The sequence below is a fragment of the Podarcis cretensis genome (assembly GCF_951804945.1).
Source record: "Podarcis cretensis genome assembly, chromosome: 5".
Lineage (NCBI taxonomy): Eukaryota > Metazoa > Chordata > Lepidosauria > Squamata > Lacertidae > Podarcis > Podarcis cretensis.
The window spans coordinates 2,451,029-2,477,377 of NC_137174.1; the positions used below are offsets into that span (position 1 = coordinate 2,451,029).

Here is a 26,349-nt window from a genome sequence, read left to right on the forward strand (position 1 = left end):
AGAAGCACCGCTTGCCTACTTTTCCAGGACGCTATCTCCGACGGAATGGAATTACAGCCAGCTCGACAAGGAGGCACTGGCACTTGTGGCTGGAGTGAAGAGGTTCCATGAATACCTCTATGGCAGGACTTTTGACCTCATCACTGACCACAAGCCACTCCTGGGCCTCCTCGCCGGTGATCGTCCAACTCCACCGGTCCTCTCGCCACGCATGCTGCGATGGACTGTTTTCCTGGCTGCCTACCACTACCGGCTCATCCATCGCCCCGGGAAATTGATGGGCCATGCCGACGCCCTCAGCCGTTGCCCTCTTCCAGCATTTGTGGAAGACCCGGCTCCAGCTTCATCGCTCCTTCTGATTGAGGATCTTCCGGCAGCGCCTGTATCGGCTGCCACTGTGGCCTCCGCATCTGCCCAGGATCGCACCATCAGCCGGGTGCTCAACTGGGTGTGGAGGGGGTGGCCACAAGGGCCTTTTGCATCGGAGTTCCAGCCCTTCGCAACCAGACAACATGAACTCTCAGCTCATCGCGGCTGTCTGCTGTGGGGAGACCGCGTCGTGATTCCCCAGGGACTCCGTCAGTGCGTCCTGAAGGCTCTGCACGTTGGCCACCCGGGAATTGTCAAAATGAAGGCGTTGGCTCGGTGTTACGTCTGGTGGCCTAACATGGACGATGCCATCACTGCCTGGGTGTCCGCCTGTCAAGCGTGCCAAGAGTCGATGCCTGCACCACTGGCAGCTAAGGGACACACCTGGGAGACGCCAAAGACACCCTGGTCGAGGGTGCACATCGATCTGGCTGGCCCCTTTCACGGCCGGACCTTTATGGTAGTGGTGGACGCCTATTCCAAATGGCTGGAGGTCGCCCTGATGCCCTCCACCACTACCGAAGCTGTCATCCGGGTGCTGCGAGGCCTGTTTGCAACGCATGGGTGTCCTGATGTCCTTGTCTCTGACAACGGACCGCAGTTCACGTCAGGCACGTTTGAGCGGTATCTTTTGGGACTGGGCATCCACCATGCCCTAACGGCACCCTTTCATCCATCCAGCAACGGGCAAGTGGAAAGAATGGTGCGCTCGGCAAAAGAGGCACTGGCGCGCCTGGACCGGGGAGACTGGCATGAGCGGGTCGCCGAATACTTGTTCGTGCAACCCATCACCCCTCATGCGGCCACAGGGCGGAGTCCTGCTGAACTGCTTATGGGCCGCCGCCTCAGGTTACCGCTCGACCGGCTACACCCGGACTTTGCCGTGGCTGAACCCCCAGGCTGTGCCATCGTGCCACGGTCATTTGTCCCAGGAAACCAGGTCTTTGCCCGGAACTATGTGGGGGACATTCCTTGGGTGCCAGCCACAGTAGTGGGAGTCACTGGACCTCGCTCGTACCAGGTGGCACTCGAAGACGGACGCTTGTGGCGACGGCACATAGACCAGCTTAGGCGCAGGGTTGGGGACTTGGACACTACCGAGGTGCACCCAACTGCGCTTGCGGCTCCAGAAGAGACACGTACAGATGGCGAGGCCCCACCTACACCTCCCTCGCAAACTGCCAGCGTGGAGCCGAACCAAGCCGCTTCAGAGGGTCTGCCAGACTTACCACAGACTCAGATCACTCCACTTGCGGAGGCTCCACCCACAGCAGCGGATCCAGGGGAGTTGGTTCCAACGCCACCTAGGGTCGCACCACAGCCTCAGCAAGAACTGTGTGGCCCTCCGGACTTGGCTACCAGTCCCCGGCAGTCTGGCAGAGTTCCCAAGCGCCCAACTTATTTAAAGGACTATGTTGTTGGACATGTATCACTGTTGGTCTAAGTATGGGAAATGTAACCGATATGCTTTTGTGCCTAATTGAACCATTACGCGTAGTGCTGTATATAAGGAAACCATTACGATTGTAACTAACGCCTTATCTCGGTGGGGAGGGGTGTTATGTAGTGAAGTTTCACCCTGGGCCAGCAGGGGGATACTGTAGATAGTTTTCACTCAGGTCTGTAGATAGTTTTCACTCAGGTCCACGTCAGTTATTTTAGGTGGGAAACGCTGGGCTGTTGTTGCTACAATGTTGACAGCCGGCTGCCTATAAAAGCAGGCCGGCTGAGCTGTTTGCAGTCAGTTCTATTCCAGCTTACAAAATAAAGAGCTACTTGGAGAAATCGCTGTGTCGTCTGCTATGTCAACCCACAACTTAACATGTAGGTTGTAGATGTTATGATGCTGATCTTTCTCCAAATCACAGACAACCTAGATTAAAAACCAGAAGAAAAGTTTCCTCTTGGATGACCTTGCCTGGTCACCTGGTGAGACTTCCTGTTCACCCGAAGCAATCAGGCAAGTGGCTATTACGCAAAAGGAAATATTATGTGGAACTTAATTTGGCATTTTATTCAAGTCCTGTAATGAATGTTTTAACTTGACATTCAGAAAGCGTGTTGCCTTTCAAAAGAAAAGCAGTAAAGCTGGCCAAGTACAATAAAGCCAAATAAAGGCCACTCATTTGTTTTTTTTCATAGCAACAAACAGATCAAATGTTACTTCTTATTAAAAATGTGTTCGATATATTTAATTTTAACATGACGGCCCCCCCGCAAAAAAACCCTAGTATAGCACCACAGATTTAAAACCACCAACTGATGCTTACCTTAGATTATTTCACTATTTCCCCCAAACCCCTTCTCACTTTTCTCCAGAAATTAAAATACTGTTTCCTCCTACAGAATCAAAGTTTCTTTTGAGTTCACAACATTTAACATTACTGGTAGTGGAATAATTTAGTTGCATTGGTATTACACTTTGGCCAAATGAGGGTAACATGTAATGCGCCCATATAAAGCTTATGCGACCATATCATCATCACTGTGACGCAATAAGGCTCTTTACTGCTTATAATTGCTCCACACGCCTATGTGAGAAGTGGCCTTTTAAAGTTTTTATACCCCTGCACCTGACACAGAGAAGAGGTGAAGCCTTCTTCCCCTCTTCCATTTCTGTATGCCCAGCTAAGCAGAAGTGGTCAAAGCATTGCAGCACATAAAGGAGAAGCCAAGAGAAGTTTATGGGAGTCCAGTTCCTACCCAAGCTGGGTGTTTCCTCCCGCCCCACATCCTTGCGGTACCTAAGCAACTGCAGGACATCAATTCCATTATATCCATTACTCTGAAGGAATTTCATTTTGATTTAATTCCAAGTTCAGTAAAGTTAGGATGGTAGCTTGAAACAGGAAAAATAAATATTTTACTTCTTTCCTTGTTCAGACTGTAGCTAGAAAAAAAAAACCATTCTTTGAAAACATTGATATCCAAAAAAATTTCTCCTTTAAAAATACAGCATTGAAATTTAAACACTGTGGAAAAAGTAGCTTTCACACAGCTAGGACAACATGCATTTTAATAACTTGTAAATTTTGATCTAAAAGGTACAGTTTGCTTACCTAGTACCACACAGATCATCTAACAAATGTAGACTGGCCTTGCTGAAAGAAACTTGGAACAGTGAGTGGCAGTGAATGGAGCCCACATATCTTGAGGGTGCTGAAAAGAAAAGAAAAAAAGGGGAGAGAAAGAAAGAGGTAAGTTCATCTGGAGTGTCTGCCTTTAGAACTAGCTAAAAGAATATTTATGGGTTCCAGAACTCTTTAATCCCTGGACTCAGCGAGTGTCAGGCTAGCCTCCTGGTGAAGTGCAAAGAGAACCAAGGAAGGAGCTCCGTGAGAGACAGCGAGTGGGCAGGGCTCCTTCCTCAACTTGCAAATAGTGGGGAGGAATAAAGCTGAGAGCAGTGATGTGGCCTAGGAAGGAAAACAGCAAGCAGAGAGCCAGAGAGACCTCGGTTTGAATCCATGCCAGATCTCTGTTTGAATTCAGTGTTGCAGGCACAGGAGAAACAAGACCCTTTTGGGGTGTTAGGGCTGTGAACCCTTGCAGTGCAGGCTCACGTTGTAGATACATATAAATAAATCACATATCACAGCCTCCAGAGTCCCTCATTCCAAAAGGAAACCTGCACCCTGGAACCCCTGGGATATCTCCACACTCAGCGAGATGCAACAGGACTGTTTTATTGCTTCAGAAAACCCAGCCCACGTGATGATATCTGGGGAAGAACCCCAAAGGCACTGGAAGGAATCAGAAAATTTGGAGAAGTAGCAGGTATCTGATTAAAAAAGACTAAGTCTAAAATGTTGGTGAAAATATGAGAGAAAATGTTAAAACTGAACTACAGATAAGTACTGGTCTAACAACAGAGAAAATGGTTAAATACCTAGAAATATGGTTAACAGCAAGAAGTATTAATTTATTTAAATATAATTATATTAAAATCTGGTAAGAGTTTTAAAAATACTGAAATATGAGGAAGGATGAAACTTTCATCAAGGGAAGGATGTCAGTCATAAAAATGAATGTGTTACCAAAGATGTTATTTTTATTTCAAACAGCTCTGGCAATCAGCAATGCAGGATGTTTTAAAGAATGGCAAAAGGATGTTTCTAGATTTGTCTGCCAGGGATGGGGGACAAGGATAATGTTATGTATTGAAGTTCTCATCCTGGCCACCAGGAGTATCGTGTACAGTGGTGCCTCGCAAGACGAAATTAATTCGTTCCGCGAGTCTCTTCGTCTTGCGGTTTTTTCGTCTTGCAAAGCACGGCTATTAGCGGCTTAGCGGATTAGCGCTATTAGCGGCTATTAGCGGCTTAGAAAAAGGGGGGGGAAGGGAAAAAACTCGCAAGAACTCGCAAGAAGCAAGTCCATAGGGAAATTCGTCTTGCGAAGCACCTCAAAAGACGGAAAACTCTTTCGTCTAGCGAGTTTTTCGTCTTGCGAGGCATTCATCTTGCGGGGCACCACTGTATATAGTTTTCACTCAGGTCCACGTCAGTTACTTTAGGCGGGAAACCCTGGGTTGTTGTTGCTACAGTGTTGACAGCCGGCTGCCTATAAAAGCAGGCCGGCTGAGCTGTTTGCTGTTCAGTTCTGTCCCAGCTTACAAAGAAAGAGCTGCTTTGGAGAAATCGCTGCGTCGTCTGCTATGTCAACCCACTATTTAACAGATAAAATATAAAATTCTGAGAGATGCTAAAGGAAGAGGGGGATTCTCTCTGCCAGATTTAAGATTATGAGACATCCTGTTTTTGCTGGTTAAAGGAGTGATTGACACTGAGAAACACACAGGTTTTGGATCTAGGCCACGATAATAAATTTGGCTGGCATGCCTATTTGTGGTATGGAAAAACTAAAATGCATAAAGGTTTCCTGAATCATGTAATCAGGAAAAAATGTATAGAGTATGGAATAAATATAAAAACTTGATGGGAAGGAAAACACCCTTATGGCTTTCGCCTATACAAGGCATAGAGGTTAAAAAAAGGAATATGAGAGAGGACTGGGTAACATTTAGAATTTTATTAACAGAAGTGGATGGTGAGATTAAATTAAAGAGGTTTGAGGAAGTTGCAGGAATGGTAAGAAGCTGGTTGCAATACTATCAGCTTAATGAGGTATTTAAACTGGATAAGAAAAATGGCTATGACTCAAACTTCCCAACCAGAAAGAGACCTGCTAGATAATAATAATAATAATAATAATAATAATAATAATAATAATAAAGTTCTGTCAAAAATGAATAAGATGCTACTAGAATGGCAAACCAAAGATGAACAGGTGATCAATTATACACTGGGCAATGGATATAGGACATAACGAAATGTCAGATTATGGAACGTTGAGCTAAAATTTACAGCATGTTACGTGATAAAAGAAAATTATATGTGTCAGAGCTGCCTCTAGGTCCCAGCTCACAGAGGACCAACGCTAGGCTGTAGTAATGTACAAAAGTCTTTATTGAAGTTCAGTTTCCATTTCAAAGCCACAGCGTGCAGCCCTACGTCTTAAACCCTAAATCGGCGAAGTCCCGTCTGAGTCTCCTCCCCTATGACACCAGTTTAAGATCCTAGCCCTGCTCCACCTTTTACGCTGCTCTCTCCTCCTCTGGGTCCTCCTGCCCGCTGGGGCATTGCCCTTTCTGGACTCTTCCGACGCTGAGTCGCTTAGCTCCTCCCCCTCCCTCCGGCGGGCTTTAGGACCCGGTTCCCAATCCTCATTCTCTCCTGTACATTTGAACTTGCCTCTCGCGCCAGCCCAGTGACCTTTCTCCTAACCGTTACAGTACTTCGGTCACTGCTTCCCTCTTCCGGGACACTGGCCGGATCTGACCTCTCCTCCGTTGTCCGACTTTCTGATGGAGGCGTGGTCAGCCCTGCCTTATCTTCTCTCCCTGGTGGGGAATGCACTGGCCCCGATCCTTGGGACTCTTCCCCCCCACTCTGCTCTGGTGGGGAAGCTGGTCCTGATTTCCAGCTACTGCTCTGGGAGTCCCTGCTGCCCCCTTGCTCCTGGGACGTTCCCCTTGGGAACCCCCTACCCCTGGCCACCGGCGCCCCCTTCTGTGAATCTTCCGATTCGCTGGAGAGGCTCATGGAATCCCTCGGTCCACTGTCCTCTTCTCCTACGCTCCCCTCGGATTCTTCCCCTTCGCTCTCCATCTCCTCTCTTCCCTGTGCCTCTGCTCCTGAGCCCCTGACAATATGAAAATGATATATAGATGGTATCTCACACCTAGTAAACTAGCAAAAATGTAGAAGTCAGAATCGGATACCTGTTGGAAGTTTAAGGAGAAAGAGGGTACCTTTTTCACACTTGTAAGGTGGTGACAAAACATTCTGGGACATGATTTTAAAATGAGTTGAAAATAATATTTATTTAAAAACCAGAAGTTTAAGAATAATAGGCTCAGAGGTACCCAAAGTACAAAGGAAGCTATTCATGTACGCTACCACAATGCTCAAATGACATATGCCGAGAGGTAGGAAGAAGAAACGGTTCCAACCAAGGAAGATTCACAACAACAACAACAACCGTTGGAAGTATGAAGAAATGGTGAAACTTACTGGAAGATTAAGAAGTCAGGAAGAGAAACATTTTAATACAGAATGGAGAAAAAATTATTGATTATTTGTAGAATTATTGTAAACAATTTAAATCATTAGCAGGATTGACATAAAAGTATGTAGTGAGAATAACTTAAATAGAATATAAAAGATAAATTAATTAGGTATGAACTGGATATGCAGTGATAAAATATATAACATAAGTAACCACACAAAGTGGGGAGGAGGGTCGAGGATTTGATGTTTTAAATTTGTTGTATAAATGTATTTGTGTGATAATATTTGTAAAATGGGAAAATGAAAAAAATATATATAAAAAAGAAAACCTAGTCCAGCTTTGTCTTGTTCAACACACATTCCTTACCTTACATACTTTTTAAAAAAGCTGTTAAAAAAACCAAACTTGTCTTACCTGAACAAAAAAAGTGATATATGTAAACCCTTAAGGTGCGCAAATCCAAGTTTTGCATTTCCAATATCCCTGTTTACCCCACTACTTACCATCCTGCCTTTTTAACTTGATTTTTACTAGAACTCAGAGCCAATTAGAAGAAAGAGTATTGCAGGAGAAACCTGGAACCCTAGGGTGTAACTGGCGAGTCTTGAGGCAAACCACTGATTTCATATCAAGACAAGAAATAGAGGCTGAAACTACTCATGCTGTCACCAATTTTGATGAGCTTGTACTTTCAAGAGTTGTCAGCATGAGAGGACTGACATCTAAACTATACAGAATACTTTTATCCTGTGACTGGCTATTTACAGAACCTAAAGTGTGATATAGGGGATACAAGAGATGAGTCCAAATGGGGGAGGGAGTGGGGTGACCCTAGAATGAATAATTTCAGCACAGTTGAAAGAAGTCATTCTCAAAATAGTATTCTAGTGACATTATACCCCCCATAATTAGCTAGTACATTAAAAATAACTTCCCCAAAATGTTAGTGATGTGGGCAGCACAAAGGGATGCATGTCTATCTTTGGTAGAATGTCTCAATGTACTCATTTTGGGGAATCTTGAAAGAGGAGAGCGCAAAATATGGTCTGAAGCTCAACATCAAAAAAACCAAGATCATGGCCACTGGTCCCATTACCTCCTGGCAAATAGAAGAGGAAGAAATGGAGGCAGTGAGAGATTTTACTTTGTTGGGCTCCATGATCACTGCAGATGGTGACAGCAGTCACGAAATTAAAAGACGCCTGCTCCTTGGGAGAAAAGCAATGACAAACCTAGACAGCATCTTAAAAAGCAGAGACATCACCTTGCCAACAAAGGTCCGTATAGTTAAAGCTATGGTTTTCCCAGTAGTGATGTATGGAAGTGAGAGCTGGACCATAAAGAAGGCTGATTGCCAAAGAATTGATGCTTTTGAATTATGGTGCTGGAGGAGACTCTTGAGAGTCCCATGGACTGCAAGAAGATCAAACCTCTCCATTCTTAAGGAAATCAGCCCTGAGTGCTCACTGGAAGGACAGATCCTGAAGCTAAGGCTCCAATACTTTGGCTACCTCATGAGAAGAGAGGACTCCCTTGAAAAGACCCTGATGTTGGGGAAGATTGAGGTCACAAGGAGAAGGGGACGGCAGAGGACGAGATGGTTGGACGGTGTTCTCGAAGCTACGACCATGAGTTTGACCAAGTTGAGGGAGGCAGTGGAAGACAGGAGTGCCTGGCCTGCTCTGGTCCATGGGGTCACGAAGAGTCGGACACGACTAAACCACTAAACAACAACAACAACCAAATGACAGCAAAGGATTTATGACCAATGCCATCACTGTCACTGCTAGTTTTTGGAACAACCAGAACAAAGATGGGGGGAGGACCTCAAGGTGCTGAAATTTGAATTTTTGTTTCACAATGGCTCATGGGCTTGTTTACACAAAGATATTCATCACGTCACTGAAACATCCAGTGAAGACTTATATGCATCATGGAGACCAACTACTTTAGGCAGAACTTAACATCAATTCAAATATCACGCACTGCACATGGATTCCTATGGAGAAATGACATGGAGAAAAGACAGAGTGACCCAGTCATCCCTGTTCCAAAGTCAATGGTTATAATTTCCTGATAGGCCAGAGCTCAGGCACTTCTCAGTTCAGCACTGCCTGGCAATTGAGGGAGATCAGATGCAACTGCAGAAAGCAGGGTTCCCCATACTCACTGAGCTCTCTCTCCCCCTCACAGCAAATGCCAAAAACATTTGCACCCCTAGCCTTCTTCCTTTTTAGCAAGCACTGCAAGGACCAGTCCACCCATGAGGCAAAGTGAGGAGACTGTCCCGGATGGCAGGCTCCACAAGGGCAGCAGATTCTGATGTACATCTTTATCCCCCCCCCCCCTTGTTCCTGATGCAGATATTCACTCACCCCTTCTTTCCTGGCAGGGAGGGAGGCACCGTTTTGTGGTTCACCACAGGTGCCAAAATATATTGGGCCAGCCCTGATACCTGGATAAAAGAAATTACTCCATATATGAAAATGAATCTGTTTTATTTTTCCCACTCCACACAAGTCTGATGAAGACCTTACAGATTCGAAAGCTTACAACATTTTAATCTATAATATGTTGGAAATTACAGCTTTGCCTATTTCTTTTCCACCTTTTACAAGTGGTTATGAAGTTCTGAAAGAAGCAGGACAAGATCAGTGACTGCTTATACTTAGAATATGGCAACGTAACTTCAGGGGGGAAAATATTTTCTTGACAAGAGTCACTGTTAATAATACTCAAAGGAATGTGCATTATAATATATACAGATGTGTGTGTGTTGTCGCAAATATTAGTTGCAACTGCAACCCAAAACAGCAGAAAACAACAGAATGTAGTTGCAACTAAGCTAAGCTATAGTCAACTGCACTGATTTCAATGAAGTCATGAAAACTAACTTTTGCTAGGAAGTATTCAGGTTATAACCAAGGTTTTGAGATGATTTAACTGTCTTTTAAATAGATGCTAAATCAGTTAATTTAAAAGATAATTGCATATTACCAACTGCTTAACTTAGGTGCTTTCTGAGATATTAGAGGGAGAATTTCTGCAGTCACTCCCTGCCTGTGGAATGCTCTCCCCAGAGAGGCCTGCCTGGCCCCTTTGTTACAGGCAAAAACGGTCCTTTTCTCCCAGGTTTTTTGCTTTTATATAGCCTTTTAAAATGAGGGTGGAATACAGTTTTTATTTGTTGCTTTGGTATGTATTATTGTGTTTTCATATTGTCAACTGCCCTGTGATCCTCGGATGAAGGGTGGTATAGAAATTTAATAAACAACAACAACATGTCATACAATTTACAGTGCAATTCTATACATGCCTACTTAGAAGTAAGTCCAAATGAAGCTTTTTTAAGTGTGTACACTGTACAGTACTGAGGTCTTAATAAACTAAAGATAATTTTAGTTATTAAAAAGCTCGTTTTTAATATTTCATTTTCCATTCCTTATAACAGAAAATATATCAGAAATGGAAGGAGGAGGAGGAGGAGGAGGAGGAGGAGTGCATTACCTAGCGAGAAGCAAGCAGGTGTGCCATTACACAGCAGCCCCCAACCCAGGATCAAAATTGCCTTTGCAAATTGAAATTGATTCAAGTTTTAAGTTCTGGGGGTGGGGGTGGGGGAGGAAACCTGAGAGACATTTCTGGGAAATCTCTCAGGGGCCACATGTCAGTGGTGGCTGGGTTCAGAAACAAAAGTGGGTAAATAACAAATGTACACGTTACTTTTCCAGTAAGCTACTTTTCACACACACACGCAAACACCTTTCTCTATCCTCCATTCAGGCAAGCAAAGGGCAGAGTTCAAGGAGACATTCCAGTCACATAAAAGCATTCGAGGAGGTTGCAAAGCCAGGCCAGGGAGGTGTGCGGTCTGGGGAGAGCCTCGAGGGCCAAACAGAGAGGGTTGGAAGGCCACATTTGGTATCTGGGCCTCAGGTTCCCCACTCCTGTGTTAGCTGATTAACCTACTGTTTAAACAGATTTTTAAAAATTCAGCCCTGTTTCCCCTACATAATAATTAAAAAATAATTTGCCAATATCTTTAGTAGTGCAATGTCTGACTTGGAAAATGTAATGCATGCCAGATGGGTTTGCTTGTAATCCCTTCATCTTTAGAAATTGTACCAAATTTAACTGCTGACACAAGCAGAAGTTATTCCAGCTGAGCAGACAGGCCTACAGACATTACTGGTAGAAGTAGCTGGATGTATTTAACATCCTTTTTAATTATAAGATGGGGGAATAATATTGTTACCTGATGGATTCAGGTGTTGATTTTTATTGCTTAGGAAACATAAGTAAGTTCACAAGTTCTAGGCAGGGTAATGTTGGTTGTCAACATGAAACCTGTCTTCCTCTGAAGAGCCAGATGTAAATAACCCTCGAGTAGCCCATTACTACTTCCATACACCTAAATGCCACTTTAAAATCTGTGAAATGAGTTTGGAACCGAACTATGAAACCAATTAGAAGTCTTTTATACAACTATTTGGTGAATCAGCAAAATAATGGCGATAGTGCCACATAACTTCACATGACCACACTTTTATATGTGAGTCACTCGAGTCTGCTACTGAGGTATGCTGCCAACATTACACTTCTCTATTTGCATAGTTTAAAACATATATTTTATTTATTCATTTTACAGTTTCACTTCATTTAAATTCAAAGGCTGTGGGCACAAAACATCTATATGATAATGATCCACATGTATGTGAGAGCGCGTGCTGTCAACCAATTGCTCTTGAATCACTTAATTGGCCCACACATCAGAAGGATAAGGGGAATGAGATGGTAATAGTCTGAAGAACCCTTGCCTCTTCATATGCAATGCATCCCTCCAATGCAATAGCTCATTTAAAAAACAAAACAAAAGGAAAATGGTCTCTTAAGGATCCCTGTGACATCAAATGTCAGTAGATTAGTTTGAAAATTCAGAACTCATATGGCAAGCTGGCCTTGCCCATGTCCCTGCACAGCTTCGACATACAAAACACACGCAATTATAGCACCAAGCCCAAGAGTATGAAGTGCAGTATAAAGGCTAAATTTCAAGTTGAAATCTTTCCTCACTTTAGCCACAAACTCACCAGGTGAATCATAGAATCATAGAGTTGGAAGAGACCACAAGGGCCATCGAGTCCAACCCCCTGCCAAGCAGGAAACACCATCAGAGCACTCCTGACATATGGTTGTCAAGCCTCTGCTTAAAGACCTCCAAAGAAGGAGACTCCACCACACTCCTTGGCAGCAAATTCCACTGTCAAACAGCTCTTACTGTCAGGAATTTCTTCCTAATGTTTAGGTGGAATCTTCTTTCTTGTAGTTTGGAGCCATTGCTCCGTGTCCGCTTCTCTGGAGCAGCAGAAAACAACCTTTCTCCCTCCTCTATGTAACACCCTTTTATATATTTGAACATGGCTATCATATCACCCCTTAACCTCCTCTTCTCCAAGCTAAACATGCCCAGCTCCCTTAGCCGTTCCTCAGAAGGCATCGTTTCCAGGCCTTTGACCATTTTGGTTGCCCTCCTCTGGACACGTTCCAGTTTGTCAGTGTCCTTCTTGAACTGTGGTGCCCAGAACTGGACACAGTACTCCAGGTGAGGTCTGACCAGAGCAGAATACAGTGGCACTATTATTTCCCTTGATCTAGATGCTATACTCCTATTGATGCAGCCCAGAATTGCATTGGCTTTTTTAGCTGCCGCGTCACACTGTTATCTAGGCAATAACATCATGTAGGAAAACACATGAATCTAGGCAAGCTACATCATGTAGGAAAACACAGCACTGTGATATCTCCAAGCAAGAGGTACAGTGGTGCCTCGCAAGACGAAATTAATCCGTTCCGTGAGGCTCTTCGTCTAGCGGTTTTTTCGTCTTGCGAAGCAAGCCCATTGACAGCTTAGCGGATTAGTGTTATTAGCGGTTTAGCGGCTTTTAGCAGATCAGCTGATAAGCGGCTTATCAGCGGATCAGCTGATAAGTGGCTTAGGGCTTAGGAAAAGGGGGGGGGGGAGGGGAAAAAACCCTGCAGGAACTCACAAGACATTTTCGTCTTGCGAAGCAAGCCCATAGGGAAATTTGTTTTGCGAAGCGCCTCCAAAACGGAAAACCCTTTCGTCTAGCGGGTTTTCCGTCTTGCGAGGCGTTCGTCTTGCGGGGCACCACTGTATTCTAGTAAACTGGTTGTTCCAAAGTGGTGTGCCACTGTAACAGGAGGGAGAACCATGAGCATGCCAGTGAAAAGTTATTAAGAAAGGCCCCTGCAAAAGTCTGGGCATATCTAGCATTGGTCAGCGCGGTGACTTGGGCAAGGCAACATTGCACATCAGGGTTCCCGACACTGAGTGTTGCTGCTGTTCACCCAGAGGGAAGGCACATTTGATAATCATTTCTAAGATTGAGATATGGGAGACTTGCCTGTCAACAGCCTTCTATTAGGGCAGAGAAGTATTTCAAGTAAAGTGCAGCAAGAGATGCATGCTTGTGAACACCGTGCAAGGAGTAGCAACTAAGGTACACTGGTTTACACAGATCATATTTGGAAATGTGCTTCCACTGGACAAATGGCATGGAAAAAATGGGAGGGGTCAAGGCCCTTGGCCCTGGCGATGAGAGATCTGCTTTCTGGGGTCAAATCAGAAACTAGGACAGCTTCTTTAAATCAGGGGTGTCCCTGGAAAATAGGGACACTTGGAGGGTCTGCCCTAAGGAGTCTAGGACCTTCCCTGAGGGAAGACAAAATCCCCCATTTATTATTTTCACAATTCCATTTGGTACAATAGCTTTTTAAATGGATTTTCTCAGGAGGTACCCCCCCACACACATATAATTATTCACCCCTTAGACTTCTGGGCCCACCTGCCTTAATGGAGGCAGCCTCCACGACAGCAATGGATTGTCAGTGAACGAAAAACAAGGATGATAGAGGGTAAATCATCCTTGCAAATCCCCCCCAGGGCCGGGGGAATGGGCTTCACTCGCAGTTCGTCTTAGTACCTGGCTCTTGCTCTGGCGTGGAATGTGGGAGGCAGGGAGGCGCTGACTGCAAAAGCACTTTGCCTGGAGAAAACCCTCCTATGCCACCATTAAGAAGCAGAGGTTCTCCGTTTAGTTGGATCTTTAATTGGCTTTAAAGTACTGGCGCGTGATGGAAAAGGGTTGCAACAACATACTGCCAAATATACCAGCTACATGGATTAAAGGTTTGAATTGAGATATGTACCAGCTGTGATCAAGCCAGAAGCTGAGCATTTTAAGATCCTATTGATTTCAATGGGAAAATAAGAATATACTCAGTCCTCTCCCATTAAGATCAATGAAAGTAAGTCTTAGGACTTATTGTGTTCCCCTAGGTAAAGGTAAAGGGACCCCTGACCATTAGGTCCAGTCGTGACCGACTCTGGGGTTGTGGCGCTCATCTCGCTTTACTGGCCAAGGGAGCTGGCGTACAGCTTCCGGGTCATGTGGCCAGCAGGACTAAGCCGCTTCTGGTGAACCAGAGCAGTGCACGGAAATGCCGTTTACCTTCCCGCCGGAGTGGTACCTATTTATCTACTTGCACTTTGACGTGCTTTCGAACTGCTAGGAGGCAGGAGCAGGGACCGAGCAACGGGAGCTCACCCTGTCGCGGGGATTTGAAGCGCCGACCTTCTGATCTGCAAGTCCTAGGCTCTGTGGTTTAACCCACAGCGCCACCTGAGTCCCTGTGTTCCCCTAGGGTCTTCCGAATTAAGAGTCCCTTTCATTGCTTCATAAAAGTGAATGGATACTTTTGCTTCATTCACTTGTATGGAACCAGAAAAATAGGCGCCAATCAGAGGGAGCACCACTGTCCCCACATATCAGAAAGGAATGTTGTTGTCCAAAGGGGTTAGGGTGGGAAAGCGGGGAAAACTGAGCTTCCCCTTGAGGGGTTTTCCAATTAGCTTGGAAACTCTATAATTTCTGTTGCCTCAAGGAATTTCTTGGTCAGACTATTAGGTTAGGTTACCCAGCCTGCCTTTTCCACTGCCATAAGTCAACATCACCTCTGTTAAAATTTGAAGAGGGGTTGTGCATTATTTAATGCTGTATTGTCTTTAACACTTGATTGGAAGCTGCCCAGAGTGGCTGGGGAAACTCAGCCAGATGGGTGGGGTATAAATAATAAAAAATATTATTATTATTATTAGGGACGCGGGTGGCGCTGTGGGTAAAACCTCAGTGCCTAGGACTTGCCAATCGTATGGTCGGCGGTTCGAATCCCCGCAGCGGGGTGAGCTCCCGTCATTCGGTCCCAGCGCCTGCCAACCTAGCAGTTCGAAAGCACTCTTAAGTACAAGTAGATAAATAGGGACCGCTTTATAGCAGGAAGGTAAACGGCGTTTCCGTGTGCTGCGCTGGTGCTGACTCGCCAGCTGCAACTTTGTCACGCTGGCCACGTGACCCGGAAGTGTCTTCGGACGGCGCCAGCTCACGGCCTCTAGAGCGAGATGAGCACGCAACCCTAGAGTCGGTCACGACTGGCCCGTACGGGCAGGGGTACCTTTACCTTTATTATTATTATTATTATTATTATTATTATTATTATTATTTCAATTCCTAGGCTTTCCCTTCCAATGAACACTTTTGTCCACCCAAGGTTTTAGTACCAAGTGACAATCTCCATTTAAAAAAAACCTAACAGAAACCTCAGACTAAGAGCAATATCCTTTTGAGTCAATGAAGTCAGGAATAGCATTTAATTTCCTTTTAAGATACACAAAGCTGTATTATTTTGATTTGCCTAGACAGATGCATAAGCATGAAAGTGCAGTATATAAATCTTTGTGTAAGAAGTAAACCCCAACAACCTCAAACTAAGAAAGCAAATAAAATATCAACATTTGTTGTAGTACTCTAGGAGTGCCTGAATAAAAAAGTGAACTGGCACTTAACACCTTCCTGCAAACGTTAATATAAGAATATGTTCATCTCTTACTAAAATAAACAGGAGATTGTGGCTAGTTTTTACATAAAAAGTTTTACTAAACATTGACATTTTAAAGATAAACTGGGCTGACAACAGAAAGTTTCATAATGAGAGTATTGCTGCTTCCTTGGGAATGAAGCCAGATTTTTAGGATCCTATTTCACCTTTCAGAAAAAATGTTCGTGAAACGTACTTCCAAAGAAACTAACATTGTTCTGTAAGTGGTCAGGGGGAATACTCAGCTGTGAATTGGTATCTGCTTTACCACTTCATAAAGAAAAATTAAATTAACATTTATAGCTATGCCAATCCCTTTGACTAAAAAAGCCAGCAGTTTTCTGAAATGAAATGTACATGCAGCAGCAAGGCAAGACTTGTACTTTACCTTGGACCTTTGTTCTTCTTTACTTGCTCTGGTTTTCCTTGTGGATCTACTTTACATCTGCAAATGGGTCCTTAAGTTATAAAAGGGCACCAAGATGCATAATGGGCTGCGTGGCCGAAATGGCTTCCGGAAGGAGGATGCAAATCTAAGCTGCCACCCCCAACTCTCTCTAGCCCAGCCGGCCCCCACCCCTCCGTAAAACTGAGATGGACTTCCACAAATAGCTGGAAAGTTATATTAAGAGACTGTCTGATGTGCTGCCAAGATCTTTGATAGTCTTCCAGAGTCCAGAGGTCAGATACTGTTTATTTCGAAGGAATATAGGTACTTTGTAAGCCATCCGATATGTGATAGTTTAGTGTACAAGAAAGCATCAGAAAATGCATTAAATACATGAAAAATAAAGGTGGTCTTTCCCATTTCCACAGCCACAACTAGTGATGTGATGTGAGAATATTCTTGAGAATATTCTCTGCTAGAAAATTATCCAGAGAATATTCTCCACAAACTGTAAATTCTAATGTAAGAACCAGTTTTACAACCCACATTTTAAAAATCTAGTAAATAATAAGTCAAGCTGTGATACAGCCAGTGTAAGTAATGAATAATGATTTTTTGATCTAGTTACATTACTGGGAATTGTGTCATTCACCACTGGCAGTTCTGAAATGTGAGATACGGAAAACATTTTTTTTAAAAAAAAGGTTTAAAAATGCTATTCATTTAATTTGATGAACATTTGAATTCGTATGTATTTCAACTATATGTAATAGCCTTTTTCTATTTTGGTGTGACCTTATTCTTAGCAATTCTATACCCTTGGACATACAGTGTGATTATTTTTTTACAGAAAGTAGCTTTAATGCTTTATAGACTTAAAATACCTAGGGCTACACAATTATGTGTAACAGCATGTGAGGTGGCCTTGATTTAAACAGTTGATGTTTCAAGTTGACGGGTAGTGGCAGGCTTAGTGATTAACCTGAATCATTTACGTTGAATTTTCAATTTCAAGTTTGGTGCAAAAAAATCAAAGAATATGAATTCACCGCATTGCCCCACTGAATAAATATCTGTAGTTTTGGGTTGCCATCTGAACAAGTTTACCCATGAATAAACATGTATATTAACTAATTATATCATTTTCAATACATTAAAATTATATCATTTTCAATACATTAAAATTATATCATTTTCAATGCATTAAAATGAATATTCTCCTATTTTAAACAAAAATTCTCTATTATTCTCATTAATCAAGAATATTCTTGAGAATATTCTTGAGAATATTCTTGAGAAGATTCTCCAAAAGATTTTTCTCAAGAATTTAACATCACTAGCCACAACTGGATTAAAAGATATGGGATGAGCATGTCACAATCTTAAACAGGTTTTGTAATGGTTTACTGATTTAAAACATTTGCATCTGATTGCCCCTGAGGTGGGATGACTTACAGTAGCTAAATTCATAAAACTAACAAAAAAGAATTTTCTTTAAAGTGCAAAAATATTTCTCATATAACTGTGAGAACTATTCATGTAGAGCTTAACTCAAATGCCCCTCATGTTCTCACCCCCTTCAGGAGCAGTGAAAAAGAGGAGTGGGTTGGCTATTTTTGTAGGATGGGCCAATTTTGAGGTTGCAAGAGGATGAAACTTGATGGCAGACCTAGTTGCTGTTGGCTGACATCTTAATTCCCCTTGATGTCCCTGGAAAAAAAACACTACACCTAATGTAGCATTCTAGGGGTATTGAGAAACTTTGGCAGCCAGCAGGGGCGAGATACCTAAGGAGTGTTGGGGTGTTTTGTCCTCACCCTCAAAATGCTAAAGAAGGGTCGTAATTTTAGTTGTGAAATTTAGCTCAGCCCAAATAACAAGGAGAAAACTATCATTCCCTTCCATATACCTGTGTGTGAGAGAGAGAGAAGGGGGGGGGGACAAACTGAGCCCCTTCCTCGTCCTTCCCCATCTAGCTAAGCTGGGGATGGGCAGAATAACTGGTCATTACTTCCAATGGAAGGGTTAGCTATAAGGCTCCTATGTAGGTCCAGTACATTTGTAGGATGGGAAGACCCAGAACTCAGTGCATGTAGAAGATCCTCTGTTTATTTTACTATTTATGTGTGTATATTCAACTTACAGACTGCTTAAGGTAAAGGTAAAGGGACCCCTGACCATTAGGTCCAGTCATGCCTGACTCTGGTGTTGCGGCGCTCATCTCGCTTTACTGGCTGAGGGAACTGGCATACAGCTTCCAGGTCATGTGGCCTGCATGTCTAAGCCGCTTCTGGCAAACCAGAGCAGTGCACGGAAACACTGTTTACCTTCCCACCGGAGTGGTACCTATTTATCTAATTGCACTTTGACGTGCTTGCTTTCAAACTGCTAGGTGGGCAGGAGCTCACCACGTCGCGGGGATTCGAACCGCTGACCTTCTGATCGGCAAGTCCTAGGCTCTGTGGTTTAACCCACAGTGCCACCCGTGTTCCTTATAGACTGCTTACCATATATATAATAGTTAGATGTGGTATTATTATTATTATTATTATTATTATTATTATTATTTATTGAATTTATATGCCACACTGTACCTGGAGGTCTCAGGGTGGTTCAGAGACCAACATTAAAATATAAAATCACAAAATATATAATCAAAATAAAAACAACAACCCAATAACCCCCCCCAAACCCCACATTTTAAAAGGACACAGGATGTCAATCAAATCAACCAAAGGCCTGCTTTAAAAGGAACATTTTCGCCTGGCGCCTAAAGATGTATAATGAAGGTGTCAGGTGAACTTCCCTGGGCAGAGCATTCCACAGACGGGGAGCCACTGCAGAGAAGGCCCCGTTCTCATTTTGCCACCTCCGGACCTCTCAAGGAGGGGGCACACGAAGGAGGGCCTCCAAAGATGATCTCAGGGTCTGGATAGTTTCATATGGAAAGAGGCAGTCCTTGAGGTATTGTGGTCCTGAGCCGTTTAAGGCTTTATAGGTCAAGACCAGCATTTTGAATTGGGCCTGGAAACTGATTGGCAGCCAGTGCAGTTGGCCAGGATCAGTGCAATATGCTCAAACCGTCTTGCTCCGGTGAGCAACCTGGCCGCTGAATTCTGCACTAACTGAAGTTTCTGAACTGTCTTCAGAGGCAGACCTACGTAGAACGCGTTGCAGTAATCTAACCTTGAGGTTACCAGAGCACAGACTACAGAAGTTAGGCTATCGCTGTCCAGATAGGGACACAGCTGGGCCACCAGTCAAAGCTGATGGAAGGCACTCAGGGCCACTGAGCCCACCTGAGCCTCAAGTGACAGCAAAGGAGCCAGGAGGAACCCCAAGCTGTGAACCTGCTGCTTCAGAGGGAGCATAACCCCATCAAGAGCAGGTGATCTCCCACCCATCTAGTCTAGGGAACCACCCACTAACAGTGCCTCCATCTTATCTGGATTGAGTTTCAGTTTGTTGGCTCTCAACCAGTCCATTACCGAGGTAAGACACTGGTCTAGCACTTCCACTGCCTCACCTGGAGAAATAAGAGCTGAGTGTCATCTGCATACAGTGGTACCTCGGGTTAAGAACTTAATTTGTTCTGTTCAGTTAAAATGATGGTATTGCCAAAGATGATTTTTATGTTCCAAACAATACCTATAATTAGAGGCGTAAAGTGTTTTAAGGAATGGCAGAAAGACCTTGCCAAGTTTATTTGGCAAGGGAAAAAACCATGCATAAAATTTAAGCTACTAACAGAGTTGAAGGAAAAAGGAGGCTTCGTGGTCCCTGACCTTAAACTGTACTTTGAGGCAGCGTGCTGGACATGGATTAAGGACTGGATACTAATTAAAAACACAGAAGTCCTAGATCTGGAGAGATGGGATATTGTGTACGGGTGGCATGGCTACATAGGCTATGACAAGGTTAAATGCCACAAAGAATTTTTAAATCATATTGTGAGAAGGGCATTATATGAAGTATGGGAGAGGAGTAAAAAATCAGTAGTAACCAAAACACCATGGTGGCTGTCACCAATGGAATCTATGTCGGTTCACAAGATAAATATGAACAGCGATTGGCTAACATATAAGGATTTAGTAGAGGAAACAAGTAGTGATCCGAAAATAAAGGGCCTAAGCGAATTGAAACAGAAGGGAATAACCTGGCTGCAGTACTATCAGTTAAAAGCCGCCCTTGAAAAGGATAAAAGACCCAAAGGATTTGACAAAAAAAATCCTGTCTAGAGAAGGATATTTTATATAATAATCAAAAGATACTTTCTAAAATGTACAAACTACTTTTGAATTGGCAAAGAAAGGAGGAAGATATCAAAGAAATTACAGTAAAATGGGAGAGGGACCTGGGGCATATGATCAAACCCAATATTTGGAATGAATTATGGACTAAAAATATAAAATTCACGGCTTGTTTCCTTATAAGGGAAAATCTTATGAAAATGTACTATAGGTGGTACCTGACCCCTGTAAAACTTGCAAAAATAAATAAATCAAACAATAACAAGTGCTGGCAATGTAAGGAACAGATAGGAACATACTACCATATGTGGTGGTCCTGTCTAGAGATACAAAGATTTTGGAACATGATTTACGAAGAGATAAAGAGACTGATAAAAACTACATTTAGCAAGAAACCACAATAATTTTTACTAGGAATGGTTTCAGCTAATATTCCCAAAAACAAAACTAGGCTATTTATGTATGCAACGTCAGCAGCAAGGGTTATAGTGGCAAAACACTGGAAAGATAAAAATACACCCACTAAAGAGGAATAGGTAGTCAAATTGTGCGAGTACTTGGAGCTCGCAAAGCTGACAGATGCAATAAGAGATAAACCTTAAAAATTGGTGAAAGAAGAATAGGAATGTTTAAATAATTATTTAGGGGACAAGGGCTCAGCAAGAAAGATCTGGCTATGTTTAGAATGATGCCGCATAGAGAAATGTTCCCTGATACCAAGATGAGGGATTCCTTTGGAATGCAGATAGAGATAATTGATAAGAATAATGATCTGTTGTGAGCCTGATGGAAGTGTACAATAGATGAGCCTTCCTGCTTTGGCTCATCTTCCTTTTTCTTTTTTTTCTATTTTTCTTTTTTCTTTTCTTTTATCTTTTCCATAGTTGCTTATGTTCTGTGTCATGTACTTTGATATTTTTTGTAGTTGTTAAAGTTTTTTCCCCCATTACTATTAAGGAATTTTCCTTTGTAATTTTGGTTGTCTATATTTATATGTACCTGTTTAAAGCAAAATAAAAGTTTTTTAAAAAAAATTTGTTCTGGAGGTCTGTTCTTAACCTGAAGCACCACTTTAGCTAATGGGGCCTCCCACTGCTGTTGCGCCACCACCAAACTTCTGTTCTCATCCCGAAGCAAAGTGCTTGCCCCAGGTACTATTTCTGGGTTAGCAGAGTCTGTAACCTGAAGCGTATGTAACCCAAGGTACCACTGTACTGCTGACAACATACTCCACACCTACGGATAACCCCACCCAGCGGTTTCATGTAGATGTTAAACAACATGGGGGCTGAAAAGCATTCCCCAAGTAACACCCTCCGGAAATGACCAAGTAGGACTGGAACCACCGCAAAGCGGTGCCACCCACCCCTAGTTCAGACAGTTGCTTCAAAAGGATACCACGGTTGATGGTATCGAAAGCCGCTGAGAGGTTGAGAAGAATTAACAGGGTCCTGTTTCCCTTGTCTCACACTCGACAGAGGTCATCATACAGGGCGACCAAAGCAGTTTCTGTGCCAAAACTGGGACTAAACCCCGATTGAAATGGACCCAGAAAATCAGTTTCTTCCAAAAGCGCCTGGATCTGGTCTGCAACCACTCATTCCAAAACCTTGCTCAGGAAACGGAGATTAGAAACTGGCCAGTAGTTGATCACCTTCCGGGCCCAGCCTGTTGGTTTTTATCAGCTAAGAGGGGCAAGGGTCTAGGGCACAAGTGGTCGCCCTAACCGATCCGAGCACCTTGTCCACATCCTCAGGCCTTACCAACTGAAACTCATCCAACACAATGGGGCTAGACTGTGCTCTGGACACCCCATGAAATTCATCTGCTGTAACAGCAGAGCATCTTAAAAAGCAGAGACATCACCTTGCCAACAAAGGTCCGTATAGTTAAAGTTTGGTTTTCCCAGTAGTGATGTATGGAAGTGAGAGCTGGACCATAAAGAAGACTGATCGCCAAAGGATTGATGCTTTTGAATTATGGTGCTGGAGGAGACTCTTGAGAGTCCCATGGACTGCAAGAAGATCAAACCTCTCCATTCTGAAGGAAATCAGCCCTGAGTGCTCACTGGAAGGACAGATCCTGAAGCTGAGGCTCCAATACTTTGGCCACCTCATGAGAAGAGAAGACTCCCTGGAAAAGACCCTGATGTTGGGAAAGAGCACAAGGAGAAGGGGATTACAGAGGATGAGATGGTGGGACAGTGTTCTCGAAGCTGCGAACATGAGTTTAACCAAACTGCGGGAGGCAGTGGAAGACAGGAGTGCCTGACGTGCTCTGGTCCAGGGGGTCACAAAAAGTCGGACACAACTAAATGATTAAACAACAACAACAACAACAGCAACAGCAACAACAACATAACAGCAGAGTGAAGGTCTTGGTGGATGCAAGCAATTTTATCCTCAAAATGCTTTGCAAACAAGTCACAGCGAGCTACCATTGGTTCTATCGCCTGCTCTGGGCCAGCCTATAAAAGGCCTCATACAACCCAGGAAAGTTCTGCCGGACGACATGATGAGGATGCAATGGAGGCAGCAATGTATGCCTTCTTTGCTGCCTGCACTGCCACTAAGTAGGCTCGATAATGAGCTCTTGCTAGTGTTTGGTTGCATTCATTCGGATCTTTCCTCCACTTGCGTTCAAGACGTCTCCCGGCTTGTTTCCTCGCCCCAAGCTCTGGAGTATACCAGGGGCCCAATTGGGCTCCATGAAGTGGGAGAGGGCACTCAAGGGCAATCGTGTCAATGGCCCGAGCCACTTGGGTGTTCAAGAGGTCAGCCAGGGCTTCGACAGGAGCTCCAGTCGTATCAGCTGGAAACGCCCCCCGAGCCGTTTGGAATCCCACTGGATCCATCAGCCTCCGAGGGCGAAGCTTCCTAATAGGTCCCCCGCCTCTGCGGATGGGAAATGGTGCTGAAAGCCTAAATCTAATCAGGAAGTGCTCTGACCATGACAAGGGACTGATGTCAATGTCCCCCACTTTCAAATCAACCTCTGCCCAATCTAGAGTCTAGAGTGTGGCTTGCCATGTGCATTGGGCCAGTAACATGTTGGGACAGCCCCATTGTTGCCATGGCAGCCATGAATTCCTGAGCCACCTCAGAGCCAGCTGCCTTGACATGGATGTTGAAGTCTCCCAGAGCCAGCAGTCTGGGAGTCCTCAACACCAACACCGCCTCCGAGACCAGCTCTGTCAGCAGGGAGACTACTGGGCAGTAAACCAGCAGAATCCCTAATCTGTCCTGATTGGCCAACGCCAGGAACACACACTCTAGCCCCCCCCCCCCAACTGGATAGAGAGGCTGGGGATAGAGAATCTCTATAGACTACAGCAACGCCCCTTCCTCGACCTTCGAGTCTGGCCGGATGCTGCACTGAGTACCCAGGTGGGCACAGCTGGGTGAGACCAACTCCACCATGTTCACCCACCCAGTTTCAGTCATACATGCCAGATCAGCCTCCCCATCCATAATCAGATCATGGAAGAGGGAAATTTTATTCTGGGCTGCCCTTGCGCTCAACAGCAGCAGTCGCAGACCTGAGGGCTGCCCCAGGTTGGAGGAGGGTCTGGCACACGGCTCAGTCACCAACTGCCTGGGCTGTGTGCCCCCCACCCAGCCTGCCCCTCCTCCCTCACCATACCGCCCCCTACTTAGAACCCCTGTAACTGGGCCTCCCCCTGCTCTCTCCCGCTCCTCTCCTCCCAGGCACATCCCATCAAGCGCCTTTACAACCCAGTTAAAACCCATTAAAGAACTTTAAAAAAAGGATATAAAAAGAATTTAAAAGAGGAAGCCCTCTCTGCTGAGCAGCAGCAGCAGCAGCAGCAGCAGCAGCCGCCCTTATCAAGCCTGCCAGGCCCGTCAATAAGGACTCAATTCAAAAACTCTAAAACAATAGTCAAGAGCTCTAAAACATGCAGCAACTCAATGCACACAAACAAACAATATAACCATCAAATACTTTCATTTTCTTAAGAATAAATTACTCAAGACTACAAAGCACTAAAAATAACAAGTATGATCCAGCAATCAACAGTCAGAAAATGACTGGACAAAAATACTGTACTGGATCAAACCTTTGCCACCAATTTGTAGTGGATCCCTCTCTCTGCCACCAATTGAAGCAAATCTCACCTCTGTATACACTACCACCAGGGGTTAACATATGAGTTTTGTGTGAGAGTACACTTAGATTCTTGGAGACTCAGGCAGAAGTTTGACAAATAAGAAAGATTTAGTTTACAGAACGAAGTTGATAAAACAAAGGATGTGTCAGGAGATAAAAGGTCTTTCAGGAAACAGTTAACTTGTTAATAATTATACTTAATCAGGTGGATGATACAGGCTTCTAAAGAAGGTAATAAATGCACAGCTTCTTTTAAATGTCAGCTGCTTTAATTCGGTTTTTACTTCTCAGTGAGATGTTACAGGTTTCTAGACAAAAGTTTATTTCCACTGCTTACACTTCAGTTCCTAAACTTGGCTGTTGTGTAGGTGTTACAGCTTAATACTTTGGTTCTTAAACAAGGAGGTGATACTTTCTGTCTGTTTCCCAGCCTTTGACCAGTCATACTCCTGAGATACCTCTGGCAGCCTAACAGACCCAGGGGATCCCCACGCCCCCCTTTTTTCCTGGTTTGGGAGTCTTCTCTTTCTGGAAGATCTCTCCCCTCCTGACGGGAAGGAGACCCAAGGAGACAGTATCCTCACAGCTTCGCCCTCTCCTGCCTCCAACTCAGTCTGAATGCTCTCCCAAGACACCCAACACAGTCTTCCTATCTAAGCTCAGAGCCTCCTTTCTCTAGCTGTAGATATTTTTCCCTGGGCAGATGTTACACACAGAGACCAGGACCAACTCTCCAAGTCTCCTTTTCAGTAAGTGTCAAACACACTAGAGATGGATTGCAGGCAGGGAAAACATCCCAGAGACAGGCACCAACACAAAGCAGGCCCAGTAGCTGGAAGTTTGCAGGTTTGCAGCACCGTCAACAACAGTCTCCTCGGATGATCTCAGTGATCATCTGATCACTGACACACACACACACAGCCCTCTGTTACTCTGCAAAACCAAACTATATTCAGTATTCATTTGTTTTGTTTTTGTTTTTTCTGACTTGAAAAATAAAATGTAAGGAAGAAAATAGAAAGGAAGAAAAATCTAAAACACTGGTGAAAAGGAACAAATAAGATCGTACAAAAGAATGATCAAAAAGTGCATGAGACAAATCTGCATTCAACTTCAAACAGCTTATAATTTTCTTTTCTATTCAAGAAGTTCTTGATATAAGGAGTTCCAGGATAGCTTTACCAGGCTAATTTCCCTGCAAGAGATGGCAATGAGGGAGTAGTGGCACTTCTATAACATTTACCAAAGTGCAGGTGGAGCATGTGGGAAGTGTGTGAGTCCATACAAGGCCCTCCCCCCCCCAAGCAGCAGCTCCCCCTCTTTTCTCCCCCCCCCTCCAACTCTCTTCTCCTCAACCTTAGCCTGTATATAACATTAAAGTCTCATATCGAATATAACTGATCTGTAAAAAACACACTTTATAATCTGAAAATAGAGACAATGTTCTTTAACCCAATAAAATCTTTAATAAAAACATTTTTAAAAGATGGATCTTTAAAAGCCAGCAAGAAACCTCTTATCAGCCTTTTCTCCCAGATCCAAAACTGCAAACTTTCCTTTTAGCCACAGGCAGAAGAAACCCCCAATAGTAAGCTGATGGGCCATTAAGGAAAGAAAGAAAAAGAGGGCTCCCTCTCTGCTTGGCACAGCAGAATATCATGACCTATAATGCTACGCAAGCCTTTT

General features: G+C 44.0%; 1 long non-coding RNA gene across 6 annotated transcripts in view; it reads right to left on the reverse strand.

Moving 5' to 3' along the window:
• LOC307215802 overlaps window positions 1-26,349 on the reverse strand; it is a 204,670-nt gene that overhangs the window by 39,705 nt on the left and 138,616 nt on the right. For all 6 annotated transcript variants that reach the window (XR_013838613.1, XR_013838614.1, XR_013838615.1 and 3 more), the window contains one exon: window positions 3,429-3,528. This is a non-coding gene — a long non-coding RNA (uncharacterized lncRNA). The remainder of the gene's footprint in view (window positions 1-3,428; window positions 3,529-26,349) is intronic.